The sequence below is a fragment of the Canis lupus genome, chromosome 4 (genome assembly GCF_003254725.2).
Source record: "Canis lupus dingo isolate Sandy chromosome 4, ASM325472v2, whole genome shotgun sequence".
In the NCBI taxonomy this organism is placed as follows: domain Eukaryota; kingdom Metazoa; phylum Chordata; class Mammalia; order Carnivora; family Canidae; genus Canis; species Canis lupus.
In genome coordinates, this window is record NC_064246.1 from 34,459,983 (window position 1) to 34,483,094 (window position 23,112).

The 23,112-nt window shown below is 49.2% G+C and overlaps 1 protein-coding gene across 3 annotated transcripts in view; it reads right to left on the reverse strand.

Moving 5' to 3' along the window:
• GRID1 (glutamate ionotropic receptor delta type subunit 1) overlaps positions 1-23,112 on the reverse strand; it is a 639,650-nt gene that overhangs the window by 557,782 nt on the left and 58,756 nt on the right. The gene's annotated exons all lie outside the window — the stretch shown is intronic.

Sequence of the window (23,112 nt, forward strand, 5' to 3'; positions counted from 1 at the left end):
CCCCAGACCGAGCCCACAGAGTCACCCCTCTGCCCAAGAACGCGTCGCAGGGCATCAAGCCCGAGCCGCCCTCCCTGGGACACTGCAGAGCTCAGACATGAAGCCACCGGCACAGGCGCTGATGGCTCCCTCATCCTCACTGATCCGCACCCCCACCTCCATCATCACACACCCCCCAACATGCCTCTGGCCCCAGCACCTGCCATCAACCCTCAAGGCACAGCACCAACGACGCTCTCGGGAAGTCCCCCAAGCACCCCCTTCTCCGTCCCCAGGCCCGACTGCAGAGCACTCCAATACCTGGCACCCCTGACCACCTCCAATGTCATCATCAACCCCAACACCATGTCTGACCCCCAAATGCACCTCACAGATTCCCAGCACTCCCACACAGCTGGGGAGCCCCTGAGTCCCACCCAAGGCTTCCCCCATCTGTGCGGGGGGGGGGGGGCGGGGGGCAGAGGCAGATGAGATGGAGCCTTCTCCAGAGGAAGGCCCTCTGCCCACTCTCCCGACCTCCGATCTCTGCTGGGCCGTCGGCTCAGCTCAGAGTCACCAGGTGCAGTTCGCCACAGCCAGCTCTGCACCTGCTAAGAGAAAGGACAGCAAGGCCAGCCCGGCCCTGGACTGGGGCTCGCTGGGGGGCCCCAAAGCCAAACACAGCAGCCTGGCTCAGGAAACCCCCCAAGGGCTCCCCTGCACCCTAGGACTCACAGCCACGAGGAAGCTTAAGTTCATGGGAGGGTCTTCCAGTGACCCTCACCCCCTTTCCTGCAGGGCTATGGCACCCAGGGCTGCACCCTGCTCCAGCCCTCCACCTCCCCAAATGCTTCTCTCCTAGTCCCACCCTCCCCGGAGCCCCTGACCCCAAGAACAACACTACCATGTAGTGAGTGCTCCCGTGTGCACAGCACGGTGCCCGCCAGGCTGTCTGTCCATCTTGGGGCCAGGCCAGCCTCACGTCACTGCATGGACTCCAGCCCCGGAGCAGTGCCTGGCATGCGGGGAGAGCAAGAAGCATCTATGGAATAAATGAACAGAGGCCTTTGGACCTGTGCTCCTGTGAAATCCCCTCGCCGCCCCGCAAGCTAGGTACTGATTAGAGGAAACAGAGCAGACGAGGCCTAATTCCCGCAGCCCTCAACCAGCAGAGGCACAGACACAGGGCACTCCCGGTCCAGGGCCTCTGCTCAGTGCTGACCCCCAGAGAGCCCCATGCAACAGGGACGACGCATTAGGGCAGCTCGGCCCAGCCCTGCCCTGTGCGGCCAGAGCCAGACGGAGTGCAGCTCCAGGCTCCAGGCACAGGAGGACCCATTTCCTCCTGACTCCAAACCACAACTCCAGGAAGTGCAGGCAGCAGCCCCTGCATCTCCCTGGCAACCCAGGAGCTTTTGTTCTTGAAGAATGGAGCTGATTCATCCCCCCAAAGGGTGAACAGCAGGGGCTGCCAGCAGCAGCAGAGGAGGGTCTAGACCCCATGCAGCCAGGAGTGGCCCAGGCCCAGCTGATGCCCCCGGGGAGCCCCCATGCCCCAGCTGGGCTCCAAAGCAGCATTCCCAGTGCTGTCCACACCGCTGGCCAGAACCCCACACCAGGGATCCACAGGGCGAGCCCCACTGCTGGCCCTCCCACTGCTGGGCCTCTTGCTCTCCACCACACTCCCATAGGACCTGGTGGCTCCAAACACCTGGCCACAGGCCCTCACCCAACACCACGCCCTCTCTGTACCTCTGCACCCCGGTCCCTCAGCCTGCAAAGCCCCTTCCTTTCTCATCCCTTGCTGAGACCTCTCATCCTTGAACCAGAGGCTCCGATGTGGCCCCTGCCCCGCCCTCAGTAATTCCCCCTTTAAGCAAAATGTGTCACGGCTGCCATGTACCCCACAACACCATCTCTCCCAGAGGCCTCCCTTTCTTGGGGCTGCGCCATCCCTCCACTGGATGGTGAGCCCCTGGAGGCAGGGAGCAGGGCCCTTCTCCACCAAGCGGTTCCAGCCCCAGCAGGGGGTGGGGGAGCACCCACAGGAGCTCCCAGGAAGTCATCACTGGGGGGACGGCACAGAGTGTCCCCTGAGGACTGTTACAGTCTGTTACTTGGTCAAGCCTGGTGAGTGGCCTGCTCCGGCCGATGCCACGGCAGCCGCTGAGACACGTTTATTCCAAGCAGAAGCCTGAGCCGGTTCTCGCTTCTCCACCCATAGCACTGAAAGCATTTTTGGAGAGCACTCGCTTCTCAGCCTGGTTCCTGAAGTGGGGGAGATGACCACAGGCTCACAGCAGCCCCGGGCCAGCCCAGGACGGACATGCGGCCTGCGTGGGCTCAGGGGCTGCTGCGACTGCCACACAGGCTGGCCTACTCCAGCGACGCAAGGAATGAGCAACAAATGCCTCGTGCACCTGCCCAGGACGCACGCCCCAGCTGGCTTTCTAAGTAGGCTTGTCACATCATGACGACCCCACAACAAATGTTTAAAACAGGAAGAAAGTTTGTGGGGCATGTTAGGAAGACTGAGCCTTGGAGGCAGACACCTGAGTGCATAGCCGAGCTAACACACACCCATGACCTTGAACAAGTCCCTTCGCCTCTGGGAACCTCAGCTTTCTTCTCATAAAATCAATACCTACCCCCGCAGGGCGTTCTTGAGATGTCAGGAGTACAAACTGCCTGTAAAGTGCGGGGCACACTGGGAGCCTTCCATCGCTTGTGCCTGCCAGTCCCTCACATTAGCTCCAAGATGCCTGGGGGGTGAGGAGCAGGGTAACCAGCCAGCCACCTCAGGACAGGCCGCATCAGAGATGCTGTCACCTACGCAGGGCACAGAGAGGCCCCGGACTCCCAGCGAGCTGCACTCAGGGAGGCCGCCAAGCCAGTGCTCAGGTTACATCCCCACCCCCACCCCCACCCCACGGGCACACAAGGGCAGCATCCTGAGATTTCTGCCTCCTCTGGGGCACCTCAGCTCTGGCCTGCACGGACCCTTTGTTCATCAGGGGTCCTCCTGTCCTCATCCTCATGCCTGTTCTGGTCCTCAGCCCTTCCTCTCTTCCTCCCTGACCACAGCTGGCCCTTTCCTCAGGTTCAACTCAGAAGACAATTTTGAGGCAGGTTGGCAGCAGCTTTCTGGGGATAGGGGCACATCCTGTTGCTTCCTATTGTCCTTCTAAGCCTTCTGACTTATCTGGTTAAGGGGCATAAGGGTAAGTGACTCCTAACAAAGGGTCCCATAGGAGCCAGAAAGGGCATCTTCCAGAATGCAGAAAGCCACCACAGCTCCTGTCCGGGGAGGCTCCAACCCTGATGGGCACAGGGACTTGGGACTCACGAGGAAATGCCCATCACAACATCACACTGTGCAAAGGCACAAACCAAGGACTCATTGGCACAGACATGGGAACCACATTTGCTGATCACTTCCTAGGTGCCAGCACCCTAATGGGTGCCTTACCTGCACACCCCATAAGAACTCTGCAAGCTGCCTGTGTGGGGGCACCGTGGCTCCTGCAGATGAAGGACCAAGGAGGCTCACACGTGGGTCTCAAGCTCCTTCCTACAGAAACCTCACGAAATTAACAACCCTCTTCCCTTAATGGCTGAACAAATCTATCCTGATTTGTAGGCTTTCCTGAAACAGCATTTATAATTGCATTCGGTGAAAAATGTTTTAAATGAATCTAATTCTTCATAGTTTGGAAACATGAAACATCTGCTTTGTCTCAGCAACTGTACCTCTTGATTAAAACAACTATAAACCATTCTCCTGCCCCTTCAGATCATGGGCTCCTTGAAGCCAGGGGCTATGAATTATCCTACCCAACACCCACAGGAGCCTGGCAAAGATCAATAGCAGATTAAAACATTAAATTGTCCCTTCTCATCTCATTCCAACATTTGCCTCCTCTCCATCATCCTTCACATCATCATCCTCTCCATTCCCTCAATCATTAAATAAACTCAAATTATCCATATTTTATTTTTTTTAATTATCCATATTTTAAAAAACACCTCAGATTTCTCCTTTTGATCAAGATGGAATAACAGGGCAGATTTACCCTCCTTCCAAAACAACTCAAAAAAATGGTAAAGTATATGAAATAATGTTTTTCAAGATACTAGAGATGAGGCAAAAAAAAGGACAGCAATGCCTGGGAGACTAAAATAAAACAAGGTGAACCCTACGATTGCCTCAGCTTACTGCTTTAAGCTTCCAAAACAACACAGGTGTTGGGGGAGGGGATGCCCTGAGTCGAGGAATTGAATCTAAGTATCAGGGAGATCAAGGCAGCCAGAGAACCAAGACAGAGTACCAAGGAGGTGAAACCTAGGGATTTTTCTAAAGATTTCACTGAAGTATTTAGCAGAGTTGAGCTTTTCCAAGGTCAGGTAAAGAAACACCCCCAGAAATTTGAGGGTCTAGTACTTCATAGGGCCAAGAACAGTGGTATTTTCAATGGGAATCTCATGATTCACATTGGGTAGAGTACATAGAAAGGTATTGCCTCAGCAGGAATAGCTGTGCTCCTGCCTAACAAGTGGGAAAAGCAAGACTCAAAGGATCAAACCAGGGAAGCCTGGGTGGCTCCGTGGTTGAGAGTCTGCCTTTGGTCCAGGCGTGATCCTGAGGTCCTGGGATCAAGTCCTGCATTGGGCTCCCCACAGGGAGCCTGCTTCTCCCTCTGCCTGTGTGTCTGCTTCTCTCTGTGTGTGTCTCATTAATAAATAAATAAAACCTAAAAAAAAAAATCAAACTGCTTCCAAGTAACTTAACTTCATCCCAGAATAAAACTCAAAAATATTTTCTAGGAATACAAAAATATCCATCACAATATCTGTAACCCAATCAAAACTCATGAGGTATGTAAAGAAGCAGGAAAATATCACTGACTTTTGAACAACATAAGGGATAGAGGTGCCAATCTCCTGTGCAGTCAAAAATTCATATACAACTTTTTATTCCCCCAAAACTTAACTAGTAACAACCTACTGTTGACTGGAAGCCTCACCAATAACTTAAATAGTTGATTGACCATATTGTGTATGTTATGTGCATTATATACTGTATTCTTACAATAAAGTAAGCTAGAGAAAATATCATTAATAAATCATAAAAGAGAAAAAATATACTGACAGTACTGTACTATATTTATTTGGGGAAAAAAAATCCATGAATAAGTGGACCCACACAGTTCAAATTCATGTTGCTTAAGGGTCAACAATATGGCCCCTATGAAAAGAAAATCAATCAATCCAAACTAAGCCAAAACTGGCAAAGATGTCAGAATTAACAGACCACAATATTAAAACAGTCATTACTATTATATGCCATATGTTCAAAAGTTAAACAAATGCATGAAAGATTGAAAAGAAGATGCAAATGAGACTTCTAGAAATAAAAACTGCAATGTAGGAGATTAAAAAATAAACTGAATTGGTTTAGTGTCAGATGAGATATGGCAGGAAAAAAGAACTTAAAATGATGGTAAAAGAAAGCATTCAAAATGAAATGCAGAAAAGAGGAAAAAGGGAAGGAGGAAGGAAGTGAATGAGAGAAAGAGAAGAAAAAGGGAAGGAAAGAAATGAAAAGCATATTAGTGAACTGTGGGACAACTTCACACAATATAACATATGTGTAATTTGAGTCCCAAAGGAGAGGAAAGGGAGAGGGAAAGGAAAATATATTTATAGAAATAACTCATGAAAAATCTCCAAGTTTTATGAAAACTGTAAACCCACAGATCTAAGAATCTTAAGAAACCCCAAGCACAAGAAACACAAAGAAGGAAACTACATCAAGGTACATCATCATAATTGAAATGCTCAAAACTGGGATACAGACAAAATCATAAAGGCAGCAGAGAAATAAGACATGTTATTACAGAGGAACAAGGATAAAGATGACAACAAATTTAGTATCAGACACAACGCAAAAGAGAAGTGGAGCAACAACATTAAGTTCTGAAAGAGAAAAACTCTGAACCTAGATTTTTATACCCAGCAAAAATATCTTCCAAAAAACTGAAGGTGGAGTAAATACGAGCAGAGTAAGCAGCTCTAAGCTCTTATACCTATAAAGATAAATACAGAGAGAGAGAGAGAGAGAGAGAGAAGTGGCCAGAACCAACTTTGTCAGAATTCTGGGAAAGAGTCAAAGGTTTACAACAACCAAGAGAACAGTTCATTAAAAACAAACAAACAGGGACACCTGGGTGGCTCAGTCGTTTAAGCATCTGCTTTCTGCTTGAGTCATGATCCTGGGGTCCTGGGATGGAGCCCTGCATCAGGCTCCATGCTCAGCAGGGACCCCGTTTATCCCTCTCCCTCTGCTGCTCCCCTGCTTGTGTTCTCTCTCCTTCTCTGTTGAATAAATAATCTGTTTTGAAAAAAATGGACCTTAAAAACAGTAGGAAAGCATTGTGACATTTTCACTTGAACTTGCTCCACTTAATCTCCAGCATGACAGCAGTCTTGAAGTGGTGACAGCTCATGTTCCCAGACAGAGACCTTAATCCCTGACTCTAGAGAAAGTAGAATAAACTTTGTTCACAAATCATTTTGTATGTGTGTCATAGGCTGTCTGGAGGCTACCTGAAGGACATATGCAAGGCACTCATCTGCATTCTGCAACTCAGAACTGAAACTGAAACTCATAGGTGTTGGTTGAAACACTGCAAGATGAACCCCCAGATACCTGGGGAAAAAGGTATACTCAAGACATAAAATAAACTACCTGAGACCCAGGAGAAGAATCTGGGAGGGATTTTTTGGGAAATTAAGACATTCAAAAGCACCCACTGATAGGGGTCAATTTAGAAAGCCACACTACACCCAAGGAAAGCTGCACGCCCAGAAGAGACCTGAGAAGACCCTAAGATTTCAGCTCAGACTGATCTGTAGATTCAGTGCAAGCCTGGCTAAGTGCTGAAGGAGTTCTCCAACAGAAAGTCAACCTATAAAGATTGGGGAAAAAGTTTGGAGTTTTTGTTTTGTTTGTATCTGTGTTTGTTGTATTGCTGCTGTTACTTATCTTGTTTTGTTTTGTTCTGAACTCCAGGAATTCAAGGAAATCTCTCTCAAAACATTACCTGAGCAAAAACTAAAGGACAGACTTCAGTAACCACATAAAACACAGTATACAGTCTTTTCAAAAGCAGTTTGAAAAATCACTAAATAATGGATTATTTAGCCTTCAAAAATGCAAAAAAAAATCAAAGTTTGGGAAAAGGGAAGACTCTCTCAGCTCTAGCTGAAAACCAAAAGGAAAATCCGAATTTTCATTTAAACACTGAGTAATCAGACACCAAGCAAGATGTTCATTAAGCTACCTAATTAATTATCATAATAATTGTATTTTGCTTTCATTTCATTTTTGAAAAAATAAAATAATAAATATAGATATAGATATAGATATTCTCCTGGAAATGTACTGAGCTCTATTTGTAAATACAAATTCTCAAAACTTAAATGTGATTGACATAATAGAAAAAATGTAAATACATGTTCAATTAAAACCACAAAAGGCAAGGATGCCTGGGTGGCTCAGTTGGTTAAGCATCCAACTCTCTTTTTTTTAAATATTTATTTATTTATTTATTTATTTATTTACTTATGATAGACACAGAGAGAGAGAGAGAGAAAGAGGCAGAGACACAGGCAGAGGGAGAAGCAGGCTCCACGCCAGGAGCCTGACGTGGGACTCGACCCCGGGACTCCAGGACCACGCCCTGGGCCAAAGGCAGGCACCAAACCACTGAGCCACCCAGGGATCCCAGCATCCAACTCTTGATTTTGGGTCAGGTAATGATCTCAGGGTCACAAGATTGAGCCCTGTGTGGGCTCAGTGCTGAGCATTGAGTCTGCTTGGGATTCTCTCTCCTGCTCCATCTGTCCTTCCCCACCCCCTGCTTGGGCTCTCTCTTTCAAAAAAAAAAAAAATACAAAAGGCAGAAAAAGAGTAGAAGATAAAAACAGGAAAAAAGAACAGGGTAACAAATAGAAAACAGTAACAAATATATATTATTTCAACTATATCAATAATCACTTTGAATGTCTGGTCTAAATGCACCAGTTTAGAGATTGTCAGAGTGGATCAAAAAACATGAGCCAACTATATGGTGTCTATAAGAAATCCACTTTAAATATAAAGATGCACATAGATCAAAAGAAAATGGGTAGAGAAAAATACACTGTGCTAACATTAATCAAGAGAAAGCAGGAGTAACTATATTAATTTCAGACAGAGCAGACATGAAACTAAGGTAAAAAAAAATCAGGGATTTAAAAAGGTATTGCATAATGACTAAAGGGGTCAATTCTCCAAAAAGACATAACAGTTTTTAATGTGTATGCACCTAATGAGAGAGCATCAAATTACATGAAACAAAAGCTGATAGAATTGTATGGAAAAAATAGATGAATCCACTATCATAGTTGGAGACTTCAACACCCCTCACTCAGAAATGGACAAAACCAGCAGGCAGAAAATCAATAAGGATATAGTTGGACTCAACAACACCATCAGTCAACTGGATTTAATTGACATCTATAGACGACTTCATGCAGCAACAGCAGAATACACATTTTTCTCAGACTCACAGGGAACGTTCGAGACAGACATTTTCAGCCACAGAACACACTGTAACAAATTTAAAAGGATAGAAATCACACAATGTCTGCTCTGAGATCATAATGGAATTAAACTAGAAACTAATAAAAGAGAACTGGAAAATCCCAAGTACTTCTAGACTAAACAACACCCTTCTAAATAACATAAGTCAAAGAATATTTACAATATTTTGAACTAAATAAAAATGAAAGCACAATTTATCAAAATTTCTGGGATGCAGGGAAAACAGTGCTTAGAGGGAAATTTATAGCACTCAATGCATAAATTTAAAAAGAGGAAGGACTTAAAATCAATAATCTAAGCTTCACTTTAGGAAACTAAAAGAAGAGCACATTAAATCTAAGCCAAGCAGAAGAATGTAATTAATAAGAATCAGAGCAGAAATCAATGAAATTGAAAACAGGAAATCAATAGAGAAAATCAACAAAACCAAACCTGGCTCTTTGAAAAAAAGAAATAAAATAAAATCCATAAGTCTCTACCTAGGATAATTTAGAAAAAAAAAAAGAGGTAAGACACAAAAATTACTAATATCATAAATGAAAGAGTGGACATCACTATAGATCCCATGGAAATTAAAAGGATAATAAAGGAACATTAAGAATAAGTCTATGCCCACGAATTTGATAACCCTGATGAAATGGACCAATTCCTTGAAAGACAAACTGCACACAGGAAGAAACAGATCATCTGACTACATCTATATCTATTAAAGAAATTTGAGAGGCACCTGGGTGGCTCAGTTGGTTAAACCTCAGGTCATGATCTCTGGGTCCTGGGATCGAGTCTGAGTTGGGCTCCCTGCACAGCAAGGAGTCTGCTCTCGCTCTCTCTCTCTCTCTCTCTCTCTCCCCGCTTCTGCTCCTCCCACCTGCTAATTCTTTCTCCCTTTCTCTCTCTCTCTCAAATAAATAAATAAAATCTTTTTAAAAAGAAAGAAATTGAGTCAATATTTAATAACCTTCCAAAACAGAAAGTACAAGGCCCAGATGGATTCACTGGTGAATTCTACCAAACATAAAGAAAATATTACCCCATTTCTCAATAATCTCTTTCAGAAGATGAAAGCAGAGGGAACACTTCCTTACTGATTCTATAAGGCCAGTATTACTCTAACATCAAAATCAGACAAAGACTTTATAAGAAAAGAAAACTATAGACCAATACATCTCCTGAACAGAGATGCAAAAATCCCCAACAAATTAGCACATCAAATCCAACAATGTATAAAAAGAACCATACCCCATGATGAACTGGGACTTAACCAAGGTACACAAGGCTAATTTAATATTCAAAAACTCAATTAGCAAAATCCATCATATTATATACTAAAGAAGAAAATCACATGATCATATCATCAATTGCAGAAAAAGCATTTGACGATATTCAACACCCATTTGTAAGTTTTAAAAATTATCAACATCAAACTAACATCAAACTCAAAGTTTTCCCACTAAGATCAGGTACAAAGCAAGATGACTTCTCTCATCACTCCTTTTCAACATCATAGTGGGAGTCCTTACTAAAAATACCAAAATGCAAAAAAAAAAAGGATATTAAAAAAAGTATATGGATTGATATAAAACTGTCTTTATTCACAGATGACATAATCATCTATGTAGAAAATCTAAAAGAATGGACAAAACTAAAGGATTACAATAAGTTTGCCAGATATAAGGTTAATATTCAAAAGTCAATTGCTTTCCTATATACCAACAATAAGCATTAGACTTTGAAATTGAACATATCATTCATATTAGCACCCAAAGAAATGCTTAGGTATGAACCTAACAAGATATATATAAAATCTATATGAATAAAGCTACAAATTTCTGATGAACAAAATCAAAGAACTAAATGGAGAGACTCTCCATGTTCATGGATAGGGAAGCTCAATATTATCAAGATATCAGTTCTTCCCACATTGCTCTATAAGATTCAATGCAATCCTAATAAAAATTCCAGCAAGCTATTTTATGGACATTGACAAACTGATTCTAAAGTTTACATGGAGAGGCAAAAGTTGCAGAATAGCTAACACAATATTGAAGAAAAAGAACAAAGTTGGAGAACTGACACTACATGACTTCAAGACTTACTATAAAACTATAGTAATCAAGACAGGGAGGTACTGGCAAGAGAACAGACAAATAGATCAACAGAACAGAGAGCTCAGAAATTGTCCCACATAAATACAGTCAACTGATCTTTGACAAAGAAGCACTATCTTTAGATAGTCTCTTCAATAATTGGCAGTCCACGTGCAAAGAAAAAACGAATCTAGACACAGACTTTACATACTTCACAAAAATTAACTCAAAATGTATCATAGACTTAAATGTAAAGCACAAAACTATAAAACTCCTAGAAGGTAAAATAGGAGAAAATCTAGATGACCTAGGGTTTAGTGATGCCTTTTTAGATACAAATTATGATCCATGAAAGAAATAGCTGATAAGCTGGACTTCACCAAAATTAAAATCTTCAGTTCAAAAGATGAATACCCACCATTTGCTTTGACATGGATGGAACTGGAGGGTATTATGTTGAGTGAAGTAAGTCAATCGGAGAAGGACAAACATCATATGGTCTCACTCATACGGGGAATATAAGAAATAGTGAAAGGGACTATAAGGAAAGGAGGGGAACTGAATGGGAAAAAAGAGAGAGGGAGACAAACCATGAGAGACTCCCGACTCTGGGAAACGAACAAGGGGTAGTGGAAGGGGAGGAGGGCGGGGGTGGGGGTGACTGGGTGACGGGCAGTGAAGGGGGGCACTTGACGGGATGAGCACTGGGTGTGATACTATATGTTAGCAAATTGAATTTAAATCTTAAAAATTAAAAAAAAAAAATCTTAAAAATTTAAAAACTACAGACCAGGAGAAAATACTTAAGAGAGACACATTTGACGAAGGACTGTTATCTAAAGTACGCTTTAGATAAGTACAAAGAACTCTTAAAACTTAATAATAAGAAAACAAACAACCCAATTTTTAAAAATGGGCAAAAGACCTTACTAGAAACCTCACTTAAGAAGAGATACAGATGGCAAATAGGCATATGAAAAGATGTTCCACGTCACACATCAGCAAGTTAAAACAACAATGAAATACCACTACATGCCTATGAAAATGGCCAAAATCTGAAACACTGACAACAGCAAATGCTGACAAGGTTGCAGAACAAAAGGAACTCTCACCTAATGACTATGGGATTGAGCGCAAAATGGCACAGCCACGCTAGAAGGCAGTTTGGAGGTGTCATACGAAACTAAACATACTCTTACCATGCAATCCAGCAATCACACTCCTTGGCATTTACCTGACAGAATTAAAAACTTATATTCATACAAAAACCTGGACAAGGATGTTTATAGTAGCTTAATTCATAATTTCCAAAACTTGGAAGCAACCAAGACGTCCATCAGTAGGTGAACGGAGAAGTGCACTGTGGTACATTCAGACAAAGGAATAATATCCAGTGCTACAAATAAATGAGCTGTCAAGCCATGAAAAGATACGAAGGAACTTTAAATAAATTTTAGAGGCATCCCTGAGGTTATTACAGGTTTGGTGCCAGGCCACCACAAAAAGCGAGCATCACTATAAAGCAAATCAAATAAACTTTTTGATTTCCCAGTCCACATAAGTTAGGTTTCCACGATACTGCAGTCTATCAAGTGAAGAAAAAAAAAAAACACATACCTTAATTTAAAGATACTTTACTGCTTAAAAAATGCTAAGTATCATCTGAGCTTTCAGCAAGTCATAATCTTTTTGCTGGTGGAGAGTCTTGTCTCCAAGCAGACGGCTGCAGACTGATGGGGCGTGGTTGCCGGAGGCTGAGGCAGCTTCGGCAAGTGCTTAAAATAAGATCAAGATGAAGTTTGCCATATCAACTGACTGTTCCTTTCACAAACAAATTTCCTGTACACATGATGCTGTTTGCTAGCATTTTGCCCACAGTAGATCTTCTTTCAAAATTGGAGTCAATCTTCTCAAACCCTGCCACTGCTTTATCAACTAGGTTTATGTAATATTCTGAATTCTTTGTTGTCATCTCAACAATCTTCAGAGCATCTTCACCAGGAGCAGATTCCATCTCTGTAAGCCACTTTCCTTGCTCAACCGTAAGAAGCAAATCCTCATCTGTTAGTTTTATCATGAGACTGCAGCAATTCAGATATAATAATGATGAGAAAGTTATTGCAAGAGTTACCACAATGTGACACAGAGACACAAAATGAGCGAATGCTGTTGGGAAAATAACACCGATAGACTTGCTCAACACAGGGTTACCATAAACCTCCAATTTGTAAGGGGAAAAAAGGCATTATCTGTGAAACCCAATAAAGCAAAGCACAATAAAAGTCTCTCCGTACTAAGTGAAAGAAGCCAATCTGGAAAGGCTGCATACTGTACGATTCCAAGTACATGACATGATGAAAAAGGCAAAACTACAGAGACAATAAAAAGATTAGTGTTTGCCAGAGGTAGGGAGGAAGAGATGAGTACGAGAATACAGAGAAGTTTTAGGGCAGTGAAAAATAGTCTGTATACTATAATGACTGATAAAACATCATAATGACTGTTTATGTAATTTAATTAGACATTTGTCCAAACCCACAGAATGTACAACACCAAGAGTGAATCCTAAGCTAAACTACAGACTCCGAGTAGTTATAACATGTCAGTGTAGGTTCATCCCCAGTTTAAAAAAAACAACTATCATGCTGACATTCTGGTGAGTAATGTTGCTAATGGAGGAGGCTATGCATGTGTGAAAGCAGAGATATATGGGAATTCTCTGTACCGCCCTCTCGATTCTGTTGTAAACCTAAGTCTGCTGTTTAAAAAAAAAAAAAAATGACTTTAAAAAAAAAGAGCAAACTAAATCCAAAATATGTAGAAAAAAGGAAATAATAAAGTTCAGATCAAAAATGAATGAAACCGAAAAACAAAAGGGGAATCAATGAAACCAAAACCTAACTTTTTAATCAATAATACAGACAAACCTCTACCACACTGATCAGGATAAAGCCAGAAGATAAAAATTACCAGTATTGAGAATGAGAGAAGTGACATAACTATAGATTCCACAGATAATAAATGAATAAGGGCATATTATGAACAGCAATAAATTCAGCAACATAGATGAAATGGACTGATTCGAAATATATAAACTACTAAAGCTCACTCAAAATTAAATAGATAACCTAGACAGCTGTAATGTGCATTGAAGAAATGGAATTTTTAGCTTATAACTTCCAATAAAGGAAACTCTAGACCCCAGTGGCTTCACTGGTAAATTCTATCAAACATGTAAGAAAGATACCAATTCTACATAGACTCTTCCAGAAAATTTTAAAGGAATAAATATTCCCCCAATTCACTCTGCTAAGCCAAAATTACCCTGATAACAAATTACCCTGACAACCCTGAAGACATTACAAGAAAAAAAGAATGAACTATATCAATATCCCTCATGAATACAGATATTTTTAATTTAGCAAATCAAGTCCAACAACATATAAAAATGATAATAAATCAAGATTAAGGAGGATTTAATCCCAGGAACGCAAGAGTAATTTAATATTTGAAAATCAGCTGATGTAATGCACCGTATTAACAAACTAATATATATACATTATATTCAACATAGATTCAAAAGTATATACATTATATATATTCAAACAGTGATCATAATAAAAACTCTCAAAAAACTAGACAGAAAAAGAAACTTATAAAGGACATCTAGAAAAAAAACTATAACTAATAATCATATTTAATCCTAAAAAACTAAATGATTTCTGCTAGGATTAGGAAAAAGGGATGTTCATTCTCATCACTTTTATTTAATATTCTATTGGAAGTTCTAGTCATTGCAGTAAGGCAAGAAAATGAAATAAAAGACATCCAGATTGGAGACAAAATAAAACGGTCTTTATTCACAATGTGATAATTTATATGGAAAACTGGATGGAACACACACACACAGGAACTAAGGGAGTTTGGCAGCATCGTTAGATACAAGATAAATATACAAAGTCCACTCTATCAACATACCAGCAATGAGCAATCAGAAGTCAAAATTTTTTTTAAAAAAATACAATATGATTCACCATAGCATCATGATTTAGAGACAAATCTGACGAAAGCTCCACCATGACAGTTTCAGCCCTCACTCCTCCCTGCTTCTCCCTCTTCTATTTGCTGCTCCTTCATGTCAGGAGCGGGGTCAAGGCCAAACCCAACAAGTCCTCAGCGTGGTCAGCAGACTCAGAACATCAATGTTACTGAATGCAACGGGACTCTACAGTTTACTTGGTATCAGTCTTCACGATAAGAACCCTCAGGAAAGCCAAGGGAGCAAAGCCCTCCTCTCTCAGTCACTGGTAACCTGGATGGTAATGAGCTAGTGGCTCTCCCTATGTCCCACCTCTCCTCTCTTAATTAATTTTACAGACGTTCTCATCATATCCCCCCACCATGTAACCAAGTCCAACCACCACAGCTTTCAAGGCCGTGATCCAGCCCCTACCCACCTTTCCAACATTATTCCCCTCTTCGCTGACCCTTCCACCCTTCACTATTCCCCATACATTCCCTAGAGTGTCCCTTAGCAGTGCATAAAACTTCCAAGTATTTGCTCTCCTCTGCCCTTGGATGGTCCCCGCCCCAACCTCAAATACTCCTCCTTTTGCTCACATCGCTGTTCTCCCCTGCACTCAGAGACCAGCTGAAAATGCCTCTTCCTCTAAGAAGGCTTTCCTGACTACCAGTCAAGGGGATCACACTTCCTCTGAGCTCCCAAGGCCCTCTGTCCCTCAACGGAGGCCAGGAGACCTTTCCCTTTGGGACATGTTTCTTGTCAGATCCTTGTACTGAAAATGCAGATGCAGACACTGTATCTGGCTCATGTCTACAACCCCGAAGCACCTCCAGCAGGGCCCGGCGCAGACAGAAGAAACCATCAGTCAGTGCTGGAAGGAAAGGCGGAAGGCAGCTCCTTCTGGAGGAAGAAAATGAAACACGTGGATAAAGGGAGGCAGCAAATGGTGGTGGGAGGGGATCTGACATTCGTCTCATTCTTGGCCCCGCGCTGCCGGGATTGCAGAGGTTGAGGGACACAGAGGAGCTGCCCTCACCACAGCCAGGAGCGGCTACGGGGTTACAAGGTGCAGCAAGGGAGGGGGGCTGCTCGAGGAGTCTCTTGCCGGGGCTGTGCTACACTGAGGAAAAGTGCGGCCTTTCGGGTTTCTTCATCTACTCTCCTCTCCTGCCCCCCAGCCAGGTGGTTTGGCTTCAATGCGGCCTTTTCAGATTTCATCTGAAAATCCAGCACAAAAAAACTATCATGAAAAGTGACTTTGTCCTTCAGGAGATTTTCCAGATTCAAGAGAGCCACGTCCAGCAGCTAGAGGGCAGAAGCAGCACGGACTCTGGGCCTCCTGCTGCCCACATACGTCTGAAGCCTTACCTGGGCACGAGAATTCGCCGGGGCAGTTTTTAAAATATAATTGCCCGTGTCCCACCTCCAGCAATGGAATCTTAACTGATCAGAACTTGGGCCCAGGTATGACGCCTTACAAGCTCCCACAGTGCTGCTGCTGGGCGAGCAGGCTGAGCCGCTGAGCCAGCCCACAGGTGCCGAGGGAAGGCACCTGCCACTCTCTGCCAGGCCTGCTTAAACACCACTCCACCCCGGGCCCCTCCGTGGAAAGCCAGGTAGCCTAGTGGTGTAGAAGGGCCCTAGAATCCGTCATCGGGGCTTGCATCCCAATCCTACAGGGTGGGACCTTGCACGCCGACTCTACCACATAAAGTCTTGGTGGGCTCACCAGCAAATTGAGAAGACAATCCTCACTTGCGTGGCTGCCAGGAACATTAAATGGGAAGGTACACTGCAGGAGCCCCATAGAGACCCCAGAACACGCACATGTTCAAGCAGTGCTCACACTGTCAGCCTAGCCTCTAAACACAGAGGCAGATGTCCAGGCGTCCCCTTCGCTTCCTGTATTGGTCATCAGACCTCCCTGGGCTTCATGCAGGTAACTAAAAGCAGTAGCCAAGACTTTTTATTATTATTATTATTATTATTATTATTATTATTATTATTATTATCTGAGCCCTTCTTCGCTGCATCGGGGAAATCAGGCACAGGGAGCCTTTGGGCACAGCCCTCCCGTGGGTCCAGGTACCGCCTGGGCCCACCCTTGCAGGGGATCTGTGGCCCATCGGGCAGGAGTTCAAAGAGCAGGATCTGTCAGCAAGCTCTTAAGTCTCTGCCAGTGGAGGCAGAAAAGAGACGGTTCCTGGAGAATGTCTGTGCCTAATTAAGGAGTCACCGTGAGCAACGATCCTGTTTAGGATGGGGGGACCTCCAGGACAACCGCGGGGGCACCGAATTCCTGTCCCCAGACACACCCCACCGCAGGCGTCTCGGCCTCTCCCTCGTCTGCTTCACCTCTCCAGGCCCAAGCCCTCCCTGGAGGATCCCCTCCCAGGACCTCTGAGCCCCTTCTCCCCACTGCCACGGCCCGTATCAGCCATCGCCTCCCACCCAGATGCTCAAACCAACCCTGCCTCCAGCCCCCGCTCCACCGCCAACAAGGGGGTCCTCCTGGAATCCACGCCTCACACGTGACTCCCCAGCCTACACTGCTCAGAGCACGCAGTCGGCTGCGGTGGCGGGACCCTTGGTGCTCGACCGGAGCCCTGCCTACCACCCCCGACGTCTTCCCGTCTCCCACACCATGCTAACTCCAAATGCTTCCTCTTCCTCTGAGGCCCAGGGGCCCCCGTCCTGGGCACCCCGTGCCCATCCGCACTGTCCCTGGGCCCGGAACGCCCTCCCTGCCCGTGTGCCTAGCGGCTTCCTCCCAGGCCCCACTCAGCCACCCCTTCCACCCGGGAGCCTGGTCAGCAAACCGCTCCCCAGGCTGGGTTAGGGGACCCGTGGGCCAGCCCAGGCCCTATGCTGTCCCCTCAGTCGGGCGTTTACAAAGACGGGAAGGACCTGGGAGGCTGCGGAGGCCGGGGAGGCCGCAGAGGCCGTGGAGCCTCTCATGGCCCAGGGCCGCACTCTACTCCACTCGCCACAGGCGGCAGCGGCCTATCGCCCAGTGCCCGGCCGGCGGGCAGACTTCAGGGCCCCGGAGCCGTTTCCATGGAACCTGCCTCGTTACGGAGGCCTGGGCAGACCGGGTTCTCCCAACAGGCTACAGCTCTCCGGCCTGCCCATAACCCATGTGCGCACACACCTGCCCTTGCACACACCTGCACATGCACCTGCACACACACACACCTGCACACACATACCTGCCCTCTCATATATCTGCACACACACACCTGCACACACATACCTGCCCTCACACACACCTGCACACACACCTGCACATACACACCTGCCCTCTCACACACACCTGCACACACACACACCTGCACACACACATACCTGCCCTCACACACACCTGCACATACATACCTGCCCTCACACACACCTGCACACACACTTCACACACACACCTGCACACACCCCTCACACACCTGCCCTCCCTCCCTCACATGCACACACGCACACGGCCTGTGCCTCTAATGACCACTATGTTGGAGTTACAGATGGAGGCCCCTCCAGCAGCTTAGCCACCCCGTAGCCTGGTTCTGCTTCATAGGAGCACAGACATTGGGAGGCTCGCTCTCCAAGCCAAAGAAACTCCAAATGCTCTTCTTTGAACAAACCAGCTGGTGTAACTGCATCCACTTCCACCCCCGCTGAGCTGAGGCCCCCTGCCCGCTGCTGGAATGGACCAGCCCCTCCGCCAGCCCCCGAGGTAGGGAGAGGAGCCAGAAGGCCATCAGGCACCATCACCCACCGGTACCACCGGGACGGAGCAGGCCTGATGATGACGTGGGCCCCCAGGCCACGCTGCAGTATGGTCCAGGGGGTGACAAGGGGTGTCAGTGGGGCAAGCAGAAAGGCCAAGCAAGCCCCCTAGGAAGAAGCGGAGGCTACAGAGAAGGCCAGACACGACATCGTCTGCTGTCAGGCACCAGCATCTCAGGTCAGTCTGAGGAAAGGGCAGCATCACAGCACAGGGATGAGGTCAGAGGCCGCCAGCAAGGTGCAGTGGTTCAGGGGGAGCCAAGCCCACCTGTGGTCCTTCAGGTCTGATTCCATCAGAGCTACAGAGGGGGTGTCACCACCTACCCAGCCCCACGTGCTGGAGGAGACACAAGAAGACCTGGGAAGAGGCCAGGGAGGTCCCGCAGACCAGCCGCTAGCACCCGGTGAGGCCCTGCATCCCCCAAGCCAGGGCAGTGCTGCCCCCAGGATGACACGTGGGCTTCGTGCACCATCTCGGGCTGCGGTGCGGCGGTTCCTGGGCGGTGCCCGCAGGATTGCTCTATGAGACGCTCGCAGAGAAACCCTACGGTGACTTGCTTGCTTAAACCAAATGTGACATTCCTAATGGCCCCCAGAGGGGATGCATCCAGGGAGACAGGACACAGGTGCCACGTAACCCGCAGGTCAGGCCTGAGGCAGCACAGGCTGGGGTGGACGCAGAGGGTAGCGTGGGGTAGGCGGCATAGGGTGAGCGTGCTTCCAGTCCCTCACAGAGACCAAGCGCTGTGGCCCGCACTTGGCCTTGGGGGAACAATGATCATGGGTCTGCTCCCACGTGCACGGCGTGCCCGAGGCCAGCCTGCTCTGGGGCCGGCAGCCAGAGGCGCAGGCAGGTACAGGCGAGCGCAGGTGTGGGGCGGGTCAGGGGTGTGTTCACGCGCGGATGCAGGCATATATCAGGCGTGGCAAGGGCGAGGCGCACGGCTCTACCTGACCCTCAGCACAGCCCCGGCACAGGACAGGTACCCCACAGACGAGGAAGCAGGCTGGCAGCGAGCCCGGGCCACCACCAGCCTGGAGGCCAGCCTCTGGAGGCCTGGCCCCCGTCGAGGGAGGACCTGGGAAAGACCCCTGGGGGGCAGCCCGTGTGCCCCCATCTCTGAACGGCCCAGGGACGGGCAGGCAGGTCACCACGCTGTCATCGGGGAAGAGCCCTGGCCACACAGCCTGGGCTCCCTGCCTTTTAACCAGGTTTGCAGAAACCACCACGGGCTCCACAGGCGCCAGCTCAGCTGCGGGGAGGCCTCAGCACGACAGGGAATTCGCGGCAGGAAGGCCCCCGGGAAGGGCAGGCAGCGGACACGCCTAAGTAGCTCCCCGGGCAGCTGGGACCCCGGGATCCAGCTGAGGACACGGGGTGAAGTCACGGCCCTGCCAGCACCAGCTACGGGACCAAGTTACCTGACGCCTAACCTTGCTCCCGGTTGGGCGGCAGGGATGACAGCCGTGACACCTCCGAAGGGACGCATGGCTCTCAGCTCAGCAAACGCCGGGTCGTGCTGCTGGCTCCCCTCATCCCTGGGAGGCACTCAGGGGGCGTGCAGAGAGCCATCGGGGGACACTTCGGGGCCCTGGGGCCCATCCCCAGCAGGAAGCCCCTGGGAGGGGTTACCGCTGCCCGGGCACCCACAAGGTCCCAGGCCCTGGGCCGCACACTTGGCCGCGTGTGTTCGCGGAGTGAAGCCAGCCTCCGGGAGGCTCTCGGCTCTCAGAACACCCTCGGGCCGGGGGGAGGCGGCCCCGTGACACGGGGCTCCTGCTGGTGCCCTGGGGGCGCGGGGAGCAGGATGCACTGGGGCCTGTCCGCAGACAGGCACAGGCAGCTTGCGGGCGGGCGAGGACGGAAGGCAGGCACGCCGCACAGGATGCTGGGCGGAGGAAGGGTCACCCAACACCCTGCTATCCCCCAAGAGCGGGCTGGGTGCTCACGAATGCAGCGCCCAGCGCCCGCACACCAGGCAGGGAGCCCCGCCTCACGGATCTCCCCCCTCAGGGCAGCAGCTGCGATGGTTGCCCCGAGTGCTTTTTGCAACAGAGGGAAAAGATGCAAACAAATGACTGCTCAGCGGTTCAGAGGGGCTGTAGGGCCACGCCCGCATCCAACGGGGGTTGCCGAGTGGGCTGGTCCTGAGGACGCGACCCTCCCTCCTCAGGCCGACCGGGCAGCCGCCGAGCCCAACAGGTGGGCCCACAGAGGCCGCAGGGCCAAGCCTGTGTGCTCGCCCTCGGGGCGTCGCTATGCATGGCACCTCCTTTACTCTAGAAGCGCCCTGTTGGGTGCCATCTAACCGGATGGGCCTCACTCTGAGCTCTGGCATCTGGCTGAGAATCTTGTCGCCCCGGGGTCCTCCGAAGACCCCAAGCCAGAGGTGAGGGTGGCTGCAGTCTGAGCCACAGCGGAAGCACACAAACCCCAGGAAGCTCCTGCTCAGCATCGCACGGAGCCGGGGCCGCAAACGTGGGCTCACATCCTGCAGCCGGGCCACCTGCCACGACGCTCTGTCCCTGCGGGTCCTGCCCCCACTGGCGGTGCTGGCTGCTGAGCCCCACCGTCGCCTCCTGGGGAAGGCCCCAGGCGGTGCCCCCGGCAGCCTGAAGACGCTCGCGGGCGCCAGGCCACGAGGATGGCAAGGCCTGCATGCCCGCTTGCAGGCGGAGGGCGGGACTCTCAGTGCCCGGGCTGCCCAGCTCAGAAGCCCCGCCAGGCCGCTCCCTGCCGCCAGAGCTGCGCCCTGAGCACTAACCGGCGCTGCCGGCCGGGACCGCACCCGGGAGGCCAAGAGCCTGTGTCCCCGGCTAGGACGGTACAAGGATAACAGCGGTGCCGCTGGCGTGGGGAGCGAGCGTCACTCACGTGTGAAGCAGCAACACTCGGCTCAGCGGGGGAAGAGGCCCCTGAGCAGCGTCGGGGGGGCGGGTGATTCCAGCGCGCGGTCCCCGTTCACTTTGGAGCCTTGCTCCCAGTCGCCGCAGACCCTGGAAAGCAGGCAGGGCCTCACAGAACCCGGAGGGCCGCCGACACCCCGCCAAGTGCCCCGCCGCCCCTCAGGGACCGGCTGTAAGGCAGCCTCTTCAAGGTGGCACCGGGTCTCCAGGCTCCCCCAAGCTCCGCTGCGACCATCGCCACCCGGGGCCCCAGACCGCAGCACGCAAACACGCAAACCGCAGGCCGCGTGGACCTAGTCGCCCGGTGCAGGAGCTGGCCCGACACGCGCCTGGCACCCCTCCCGTCCGCCCCAGCTCGCCCGTGAACGGAAACATGCTCTGCCCCCCACGCCCTTGCTCCCGTTGGGCCCCAGAGCCCAGTCTCAGCAGAACCAGAAGCTCCAGAGGCCGACGCCTAAGTCTGTCGCCCGAGGTCAGCAGACGGAGAGACCCACGGAGCCCCCTGCGTACGGGGACATGCAGCCCACGAGGCCCCGCGTCCTCTGCTTCCCCACGGCCTGCCGCAGGCCAGGTACAGGCCCAGAGGCATGCAGCTGCGTGAGCGAGGCAGGACGGCCTCCGAGGCCACCGGGAGCATCATGTCGCTTCTGTCTGGAGCCCTGATAAACACACAGGCGAGCAGAACCACCGTCGTTCGCAGTCCGCCCCTCCCCCTTCCTTGCCCTCGTGAATCGGCACAGCCCACACTCCAGTCCTCTTACCCCCGCCTCTTCCACCGGCCTCTGTGGACCAAGGCCCGCCCGGACCAGCCCGCTCTCATAGCCGCTGCCAGCTCAGTCCTTCTAGACGCATCTCTGATCCCCTGCTGAGCTCCCATGGCTCTTATGGGGCTGCCCCCGCCCAGTCTCCTCTCCCCCACATCCTCTGCAGGGCCACACACCTCCACCCCCAGTCCAAGGCTTCTGGTGGGCTGCTCCCACTGCCCTACTCAGCGGTGACCCCCACCCACCCCCCCAGAGAGCCTGTCGTCCTGGAACGGTTCAGACATGGGCCAGCGACCAAGCTGAGGCACCACAACACCCCCAGAGCCTGTGCTGCAGCTTTCAGGATGGAAACCCTCAACCATGGGGGGGTTACGGACACCAAAGACCAGATAAGCTGGGGCACCCGTTGGTCATCTGTCACCAGGTGCAGAGGTCATTCCTGAGAGCGAAGACAATTGAGAGAAGCAAGACACATAGAAAGGGCAAGAAAGAGAAAGCCTGGGTCTTCAGGATGATATTTAACCCCTGGATCCAGCCGGGCCTGAAGCCAGACATACCCATACACCACCCAGTCTATAAGCTTCGAAGACTTCCCTTCTTAAACCAGTTTACCATGGATTTCTGTCACTTATAGCTCAAACAGTCCGGCCGAGTACGGATTCCTACGACTCCAAAAGGCAGTGGACTCAGTGAGAGACAAATAGGTAATTATCCTGACCTGGACGCCTGACACGGCAAGGAGACCGCAAAGTGCACTTGGGAGCACTGAAGATGGAGCAAACGCCCTGAGAGCTGCGGGGGGCTCCGAAACTTCCAAGCTGTGTGTCTTTTTTTTTTTTAAGATTTTATTTATTTATAAAACAGAGAGAGAGGGCGCGCAGGGGCGGAGCAGAGGGAGAGGCACGAGCTGAGGCCACACTGAGTGCAGAG